The sequence below is a fragment of the Aythya fuligula genome, chromosome W, assembly GCF_009819795.1.
Source record: "Aythya fuligula isolate bAytFul2 chromosome W, bAytFul2.pri, whole genome shotgun sequence".
NCBI classification, from domain to species: domain Eukaryota; kingdom Metazoa; phylum Chordata; class Aves; order Anseriformes; family Anatidae; genus Aythya; species Aythya fuligula.
Window position 1 is genome coordinate 4,490,950 of NC_045594.1, and position 8,027 is coordinate 4,498,976.

Sequence of the window (8,027 nt, forward strand, 5' to 3'; positions counted from 1 at the left end):
TTATACAATATAATTCCCCCCTTTTCTGGAAAATCTAGTAAATTCTTTTACTTAATATGAAAATTTTTCTTCCCAGTCTTTATGATATGTACCCCTCAATACCTTGCCATGCACGTTTGTCAAGGAGACTAACATGGATATTCATTGTAACAATTTCCAATTCCAAACAAGTAATACAAAAGACAATATTAAACTTATACCAACTAATATCAATAAAACAATAATTGGGTGACTCAATGTGCTCAAAATCCCAGGAGCAGTTGGTGACCATCCAAAGAGTGTATCCCAATAGGTGTAGGTAATAACTTATGATACATTGTGGTGTTAGTCTTGATCAACTGATGGGATACCACTGGTGCCAAATATAGAAAATCACACCCAACGATTCTAACAAAGTTACAAATACAAAAATTAGAATGACTTTTGCTATGGAGAGTTATGTTCTCTTGATCTACTTCTACAAAATCACAAGCAGTTCTTAAACACACACAGATGAATTTCAAAGTGGCAAACACCTTGCTCCGTGTCAAGACATACATCCTGAGCATCAATTGTATTACTTTCACAAATAAATCCTTGTTGTTCCCGGGTAACACATGATTCTAGATTTACAGACTGCCATTTCCCATTCTCCATCCGTGCCCATGTTCTATGCTCCGAAGGATAAAGCACTGTCTTCTCATGGTTTAATCCTAGTGCAAGGATCGGGTGGATAACATAAACTGTGTCATTACATATAGTAAGCATGAAGGCAGTAGCCATGCAAACAATGGGATCATAGGTAAAATTTACCAGGGTCCTCCAAGACTGGAACTTCTTCTCAAAATCATTGGCATTGTCCCAAACAATCTTTCGGACTTCAGCCGGAAAAATGCCTTCACTTCCTTCCCTAATAATCAGGGCAGCCATTGCCTGCAACCATAACTATGCTTGCATAGAACCAAGAGCTAAAGATACATTATCTTGAACCATACTAAGTGCATCTATTATTAGTTTGTGGTCTTAGTCTTCAGCCTTTTCCCATCTCGGTAACACCTTTGAAACTTGCCATTGGCTAGTTCCCAATGCCAATAAGGATGATTGTAAGGGTTGTTTTAGTTTTGTCAAATCACTTGTTGCTGTGGCTAGCTTATTCATTAATATTTCTGAATCAATTCCATTTAAAACTCCTAACCCTGTTCCTAGCATTCCAGTTAAGTCTCTTCATGTCCTGCCCCTGAGGTGTGCTTGCTTTTGTGACCATATTGTCCAGTCTTCAAATGATGTCTTTAGGAAAGGAGAGCAGGCTGTTTGAACTGCCGAGACGTTAATTTGTATTAGCAATTCAACATGCTTGAGAGACCATTCTGGATTAAATAACAATTGTTGTTGGCCCGTGTTCCTTACTACATATGGGCCTGTTTCATAAATTTTGGGTTCCACTTTGGTTGGGGGTGGGGCATAGGTTGTAAAGGGTCCCACTGCTGTAGGAAGTGCAGCATATATTGTAAAATTTAATATGAGGCCCTCACCCTCCTTGATTTTGAACTTTTGGCTGATTACTACATTCTGTGTTAATGTAAAATTATACCAGCAATCTAAATTACCTGGGCGGATACAACCTTCTCGTTGGCCATTTTTGGAAATCGGTTTAACTAAAATCCCCGTTATTTTCTCGTGGGTCGTTCCATTAATCATTTGGCACCCTATTTTAATTTCTTCCCCTGTGGTTCTTTGGTGTGTCCACTCTTCCCCTAATTTTCGCCATTCTGATAGTGTATATAAATGGTTACCATTTGTTCGCCAGATGATCATAACTGCTAACTTCCATTAATGCTCTTATCATCTGTTGTTACGGCTTCGGTCCAAGGCCACTCCCCATTCTCTATTATCGTAGAGGCACCTTCTTGAATCACAATTACAACTATAAGCCATAGAAACAAAACAATTCTATCAACAAAATTTCTGCCAACCATATTACCAAATACTCCCTACCGTAACGTCCTCATTTTGTTCGACTAAGCTTTAGTTTCAGTTCATCGTCACCTGGCGTTACTTTCCAGCAGGCTTCTGGAGCTTTCTTTACTCGGGAATAGTGGATCCAAGCGGCTTGTTCTCTAATCTTGATAGCAGTATGAGTTGTCAGCAACACTTGATACGGTCCATTCCATTTTTCTTCTAGGTGTTGTCCTGAAAACGTCTTTACATATATAATCCCCGGGCTTAAAGGGGTGGATTGGTTGATCCAACCCTCTAGCCCTGGTCCCTAACACAAATTAAGGTACTTTATTTAATTGTTTCTGAAGTTCAGTTATATAAGCATATAAATATTCTGATCCCAACTGTGTTAGATCCTCTCCACTAAATAGAAATTGATACATCCTTCCATATAAGATTTCAAAGGGACTCAAATTCTCTTTTGTTCTAGGTTTAACTCTGATTCTAAGTAATGCTAAAGGGAGGGATTGAGGCCATAACAAATTAGCTTCTTGTCCGATTTCAGCTATTTGTTGTTTAATTAAATTGTTCATTTTTTCTACTTGTCCACTTGCCTGCGGTCTATAAGGAGTATGCAGTTGCCAATCTATCTTTAGAATCTTTCTTATCTGTTGTACTTCTTGCGCACAAAAATGTGAACCTCTCTCAGAAGACATTGCTACTGGAATCCCAAAGCGTGGTATTATTTCATTTAACAAGACTTTAACCACTTCTCTTGCTTTGTTTGTTCGACAGGGAATGGCTTCGGGCCATCCTGAAAACGTGTAAGTCAGAACCAGTAAATAACGATACCCCCTTTTCTAGGGAGTTCTGAAAAATCAATTTGCCACTGTTGCCCCGGATAATTTCACAGAATCACAGAATTTCTAGGTTGGAAGAGACCTCAAGATCATCGAGTCCAACCTCTGACCTAACACTAACAGTCCCCACTAAACCATATCCCTAAGCTCTACATCTAAACGTCTTTTAAAGACCTCCAGGGATGGGGACTCCACCACTTCCCTGGGCAGCCTGTTCCGATGCCTCACAACCCTTTCGGTAAAGAAGTTCTTCCTAACATCCAACCTAAAGCTCCCCTGGCGCAACTTAAGCCCATTCCCCCTCGTCCTGTCACCAGGCACGTGGGAGAATAGACCAACCCCCACCTCGCTACAGCCTCCTTTAAGGTACCTGTAGAGAGCAATAAGGTCGCCCCTGAGCCTCCTTTTCTCCAGGCTGGACAAGCCCAGCTCCCTCAGCCACTCCTCGTAGGACTTGTTCTACAGGCCCCTCACCAGCTTCGTCGCCCTTCTCTGGACCCGCTCAAGCACCTCCATGTCCTTCTTGTAGCGAGGGGCCCAAAACTGAACACAGTACTCAAGGTGCGGCCTCACCAGAGCCGAGTACAGGGGGACGATCACCTCCCTAGCCCTGCTGGCCACACTGTTCCTGATACAAGCCAGGATGCTGTTGGCCTTCTTGGCCACCTGAGCACACTGCTGGCTCATATTCAGCTGACTATCCACCATCACTCCCAGGTCCTTCTCTGCCTGGCAGCTCTCCAACCACTCATCTCCCAGCCTGTAATTCTGCTTGGGGTTATTGCGCCCCAGGTGCAGGACCCGGCACTTGGCCTTGTTGAACTTCATGCAGTTGACCTCAGCCCATCGGTGCAGCCTATCCAGATCCTCCTCCAGAGCCTTCCTACCCTCAAGCAGATCGACACATGCACCTAGCTTGGTGTCATCTGCAAACTTACTGAGGGTGCACTCAATGCCCTCATCCAGATCATCGATGAAGATATTAAAGAGGACCGGCCCCAGCACCGAGCCCTGGGGGACGCCACTAGTGACTCGCCTCCAACTGGACTTGACTCCATTCACCACGACTCTTTGGGCCCGACGAGTTTCTAACCCAACGAAGCGTGCGCCAGTCCAAGCCAAGAGCAGCCAGTTTCTTGAGGAGAATGCTGTGGGAAACGGTGTCAAAAGCCTTGCTGAAGTCAAGGTAGACCACATCCACAGCCTTTCCCTCATCCACCCAGCGCGTCACTTTGTCATAGAAGGAGATCAGGTGCGTCAAGCAGGACCTGCCTTTCATAAACCCATGCTGACTGGGCCCGATCGACTGCTTGCCCTGCAAGTGCTGCGTGATGACTCTCAAGATAATCTGCTCCATGAGCTTCCCTGGCACTGAGGTCAAACTGACAGGCCTGTAGTTTCCCGGGTCTGCCCTCTGGCCCTTCTTGTAGATGGGCGTCGCATTTGCTAGCCGCCAGTCAACTGGGACCTCCCCCGATAGCCAGGACTGCTGATAAATGATGGTAAGCGGCTTGGCCAGCTCCTCTGCCAGTTCTCTCAGTACCCTTGGGTGGATCCCATCCGGCCCCATCGACTTGTGCACATCCTTTACCGATTATTCTAAATTTTATTATATTCTTGGTATTGGGGTTATTGTGTAAACAAATGCTATGTTGTTGAGTTACTTGTTTTATCGTTGTATATAAATTTCGTCCCACTAATGTCTGACTCAGGCTCTTATGCAATGTGTTAGCTCCTGTCGTGGTTCTGCTCGAGTGGGCAGCCGAGCTCCACCACAGCCACTCTGTCACTCCCCCTCCTCAAAGAGGAATGGGGAGAAAATACGATGAAAAGGGCTCAAAGGTTGAGATAAGGACGAGAAGATCACGCAGTAATTATTGTAACGGGCAAAACAGACTCTGCATAGGGATATAGTAAGATTTATTGCTCATTACTAACAAGCTAGAGAAGTGAGAAACAAAGGAAAGAAACCAAAAGCACCTTCCCTCCCCATCCACCCTCTTCCACCTCCTCCCCCCGAGCAGCGCAGGGGAATGGGGGTTATGGTCAGTCTACAGCGCTTCTTCTCTGCCGCTCCTTCTCGGTCACTCTCATCCCCTGTGCTGTGGGGTCCATCTCACGGGATACAGTCCTTGATGAACTGATCCGGCGTGGGCTTCCCACAGGCAGCAGCTCTTCCAGAACTGCTCCAGATATGGGTCCGTACCACAGGGTCCATCCCTCAGGAGAAAACTGCTCCAACCTGGCTCCCCTACGGGCAGCAGCTCCTGCCAGGTCACCTGCTCCTGCGTGGGCTCCTCTCCACGGGCTACAGGTCCGGCCCGGAATCTGCTCCGGCAGGGGTCTTCCACAGGCCGCAGCCTCCGTCGGTGCAGGGCCACCTGCTCCACCGTGGTCTCCTCCATGGGCTGCAGCGTGGAACCCTGCACCACCGTGGTACTCCATGGGCTGCAGGGGGACGTCCTGCTTCACCATGGTCCTCACCACAGGCCGCAGGGGACTTCTGCTCCGGTGCCTGAAGCACCTCTCCCCCTCCTTCTTCACTGCCCTTGGCGCCTGCAAGGCTGTTCCTCACTCCTCTCACTCTCCCAGTTGCTGTGTGGCGCAGTGTTTTTTTCCCCTGTCTTAAATCTGCTCTCACAGAGGCACAAAACAACATCGCTTATTGGCTCAGCTCTGGTCAGCAGTGGGGCCCTTACCAAACATGGGGCAGCTTCTAGATCCTTCTCATAGAAACCACCCCTATGGCCCCCTGCTACCAAAACCTTGCCATGTAAACCCACTACAGCTCCCCAGTGTGTTTTATTGTGTTCTGTAAGAACTATGAGCCATGTCAAATTAGAGGGTATTATTATGCGGTTATCTTTTAAATATACCAATCCATCTGGTTTCATTTTACCTTTCAAATCTTCAATTAATTTTAAGTCTTCTTTTGTATAATTTGGCTTTTGGTTCATGTATATAGTTTGGATTTTACCGTCTGGTATCAAAGACAATGCCTTCACCTCAATTATTTCAGCTGCCCGTTTAGCCTCCTGATTTGCCAATCGATTTCCAATTTCAAAATCGGCGTTCCCCTTTTGGTGTCCCCAACAATGCATGATAGCTACCTTTTCTGGTTGTTTTACAGCCTCTAACAATTTTAAAATTTCTTCAGCATGTTTTATCTGTTTTCCCTGAGTGGTCAGCAATCCACGTTCTTTCCAAATCGCTCCATGAGCATGTACCATGCCGAATGCATATTTAGAATCTGTCCAAATATTTATTTTCCTTCCTGCTGCTAGTTCCAGTGCTTGCGTAAGAGTAATTATCTCTGCCTTCTGGGCGGACGTTCCAGGGGGTAATGGTTTGGACTCGATTACCTATTGAGTGGTTGTAACAGCGTACCCTGCCTTATGTTGTCCTTGTTTCACAAAGCTGCTTCCATCAGTATACCAAGATTCATCAGCATCTTCTAAAGGTTCTTCCTTAAGATCGGGTCGACTAGAATACACAGTCTCCATTGTTTCTATACAATCATGGGTTATGGGTTCATCCAGAGTTCCGCTAAGGAAAGAAGTTGGATTTACGACATTAGTGACCACAATTTCCACATCATCTTGTTCTACTAATATTGCTTGATATTTTAAAAATCTCTGTGGTGAAAGCCAATGGTTTCCTTTTTGTTCCAAAACTGCTGAGACCGTATGGGAAACTAACACTGTCATTCTCTGTCCCATTGTCTCGTTTATAGGGACCCAGTCTTTGTGCTAGTGCTCCCAAAGCTATCCCTTGTCTCTCATGAGAGAACAACCAAAAGGGTTTCGAGAGATCCGGTAATCCCAAAGCTGGAGCTTGCATCAGTTCTCGTTTAAGTTGTTTAAAGGCGTTTCGTTCTTCTCCAGTCCAGACTAACTTTGACTGATTACTCTTTATCAATTCATATAGAGGCTTTACCATTAGTCCATAATTATAAATCCAAAGGCGACACCAACCAGTCATTCCTAAAAAGGTTCGTAGCTCCTTTACCGTTTGGGGTTCTGGAGTCCGGCAAATGACCTCCTTACGTTCAGTTCCTAGTTCTCGCTGACCTCCCGAAATTCCAAATCCCAAGTAGGTCACGCGTTGTTGAACCAGCTAGACTTTCTGTTGAGAGACTCGATATCCATTTAAACCCAGAAAATTAAGGAGACTTATAGTCCATTGAATACAACTCTCTTTAGTCTCGGTAGCTATTAAGAGATCATCTACGTATTGTAACAAAGCCCCTTCAGTGTCCGGAGGTATCCAAGTTTCAAGTTCCTTTGCTAATTGGTTTCCAAAAATAGTGGGGCTATTCTTGAATCCTTGAGGTAGCACTGTCCACGTAAGCTGTGTCTTTCTGCCTGAGTCAGGGTTTTCCCATTCAAAGGCAAATAGGTTTTGGCTTTCTGTGGCTAAGGCTAGGCAGAAGAAGGCATCTTTTAAATCCAGTACGGTAAACCAGACTTGACTATTCTTTAATTTAGTCAAAGTATAAGGGTTTGCCACTACTGGATGTATATCCTCGGTGATCTTATTTATGGCCCTCAGATCCTGAACTAGCCTATAGCTTTTTCCATCTGCCTTTTTAATTGGCAATATGGGTGTATTGTATTCTGATTCACATTCAACCAATAATCCATACTGTAGAAATTTATCAATTATCTCTTTAATTCCTTTCCTATCTTCTATCCTCAAAGGATATTACTTAACCTTAACGGGTTTCTCTCCTGGCTTTAATTTAATAATTATTGAGGTCACATTTTTAGCTCTTCCATGGACTTCAGTGGCCCAAACTCCTGGATATACTTGATCTGTGATCTCTAAGGGTATTTCACTTTTAAGGTCAGTTTGTATTAGTGCCAAGCTCAACACATTTCTTAGTTGTTCTTCTCCTATCCTTAATTCCATTTACCCTTTTTCAAAGACAATTTCTGCTTCTAATTGTTCCAACAAATCTTAACCAAATATAGATTTTAGAGATCCAGGTAGGTATAAAAACCTATGTGTACCCATTTGTTTCCCTAACTTGTACTTCAAAGGTTCACAAAAATAAGCCTTTTCAGGTTGATTGGTTGCACCTTTTACCCTAACATAATCATTCCATAAAGGCATTAATGCTTGATTTAGAACCGAATATGTTGCCCCCGTATCAATAAGAAATTTCACTTCCGTTCCTCCCCTAGCTTCATTATAACCAGTGGAGGATCCACTAGGTAGATTCCCCAGGTCCCCATTATTCCTGTTGAA

The 8,027-nt window shown here is 44.4% G+C and overlaps 1 pseudogene; it reads right to left on the reverse strand.

Annotated features, from left to right (window-relative positions):
* Nucleotides 1-1,984: 1,984 nt before the first annotated feature.
* Nucleotides 1,985-6,294, reverse strand: LOC116501272 (annotated as a pseudogene).
* Nucleotides 6,295-8,027: the final 1,733 nt, after the last annotated feature.